This window comes from Piliocolobus tephrosceles, chromosome 16 (assembly GCF_002776525.5).
Source record: "Piliocolobus tephrosceles isolate RC106 chromosome 16, ASM277652v3, whole genome shotgun sequence".
Taxonomy (NCBI): domain Eukaryota; kingdom Metazoa; phylum Chordata; class Mammalia; order Primates; family Cercopithecidae; genus Piliocolobus; species Piliocolobus tephrosceles.
The window spans coordinates 69,764,391-69,766,339 of record NC_045449.1 but is presented as its reverse complement, the minus strand read 5'-3'; the positions used below and the strand labels follow the sequence as shown (position 1 = coordinate 69,766,339).

The 1,949-nt window shown below is 48.4% G+C and overlaps 1 protein-coding gene across 1 annotated transcript in view; it reads right to left on the bottom strand.

Moving 5' to 3' along the window:
• LOC111542397 (signal recognition particle subunit SRP68) overlaps positions 1 to 1,949 on the bottom strand; it is a 36,935-nt gene that overhangs the window by 18,833 nt on the left and 16,153 nt on the right. The window lies entirely within an intron of this gene.

Sequence of the window (1,949 nt, the reverse complement as noted above, 5' to 3'; positions counted from 1 at the left end):
TTACACCATTCTCCTGCCTCAGCCTCCCGAGTAGCTCGGACTACAGGTGCCCGCCACCTCGCCCGGCTAGATTTTTTGTATTTTTTAGTAGAGATGGGGTTTCACCGTGTTAGCCAGGATGGTCTTGATCTCCTGACCTCGTGATCTGCCCGTCTCGGCCTCCCAAAGTGCTGGGATTACAGGCTTGAGCCACTGCGCCCGGCCACCAATTTCTTTCATTATTTTGAGACAGAGTCTTGCTCTGTCACCCAGGCTGGAGTGCAGTGGCACGATCTAGGCTCACTGCAACCTCCGCTTCCCAGGTTCAAGGAATTCTCGTGCCTTAGCCTCCTGAGAAGCTAGAACTACAGGCACATGCAACCATGCCCAACTAATTTTTGTATTTTTAGTAGAGACGGGATTTCACCACATTGGCCAGGTCGGTCTCTCCTGGCCTCAAGTGATCCACCTACCTCAGCCTCCCAAAGTGCTGGGATTACAAGCATGAGCCACTGTGCCCAGCCTATTTTTTTTTTTTTTGAGACGGAGTCTCACTCTGTCACCCAGGCTGGAGTGCAGTGGTACAATCTCGGCTCACTGCAAGCTCCGCCTCCCGGGTTCACACCATTCTCCCGCCTCAGCCTCCCAAGTAGCTGGGACTACAGGCGCCCGCCACCACTCCCGGCTAATTTTTTGTATTTTTAGTAGAGATGGGGTTTCACCGTGTTAGCCAGGATGGCTCGATCTCCTGACTTTGTGATCCGTGCACTTCAGCCTCCCAAAGTGCTGGGATTACAGGCGTGAGCCACTGTGCCCAGTCCAATATTTTTTTAATAGACAGGGTCTTGCTTTGTTGCCCAGGCTGGAGTACAGTGGCCCAATGACAGCTTATTGCAACCTCAAACTCCTGGGCTCAAGTGATCCCTATGCCTCAGCCTCCCGAGTAGCTAGGACTACAGTTGTGTGTCACTATGCCTGGCTAATTTAAGAAAGAAAAAAAAAATTTTTTTTTTTTTTTGAGATGGAGTTTCACTCTTGTTGCCCAGGTTGGAATGCAATGGCGTGATCTTGGTTCACTGCAACCTCTGCCTCCCAAGTAGCTGGGATTACAGGCATGTACCAACACCCCCAGCTAATTTTGTATTTTTAGTAGAGAGACGGGGTTTCTCCATGTTGGTCAGGCTGATCTCAAACTCCTGACCTCAGGTTATCTGCTCCCCTTGGCCTCCCAAAGTGCTGGGATTACAGGTGTAAGGCACCATGCCCAACCTCTGAAAAAAATTTTTTTTGTAGAGGTGGGGTCTCACTATGTTGCCCAGGTTGGTCTTGAGCTCCTGGGCTCAAGTGATCCTTTCACCTCAGGCTCCCACAGTGCCAGGATTACAGGTGTGAACCACCCAACTGGCCACCAATATCTATTTGTTTTAAATTTCTCCCTGGTATCATATATTATAGTTATAGAAATTGAAATACTAAGAGGACATAACGGAAGGTTAAAAAGAGTAACACTAAGGTTTGGTAAGGATGTGAGGAGAAAAGCATATCTGTATACACTGCAAGCAGAAATGCAAATCAGTAGAAACTTAAAGACATTTGTCAGTATGTATCAAAAGTTTCCAAACCATTTAATGCCAGTTTTAGGAATTTATCCTAAGAAAATAATCAAGAATGTGTGCAAAATCTGAGGACATGAATATTCATGGTAATACCATTTACCACTTAATGAACAACAATGAATGGTTAAATAAAACAGACTTCGGCCGGGCGCGGTGGCTCAAGCCTGTAATCCCAGCACTTTGGGAGGCCGAGACGGGCGGATCACGAGGTCAGGAGATCAAGACCATCCTGGCTAACCCGGTGAAACCCCGTCTCTACTAAAAACACACAAAAAAACTAGCCGGGCGAGGTGGCGGGCGCCTGTAGTCCCAGCTACTCCGGAGGCTGAGGCAGGAGAATGGCTGAACCCGGGA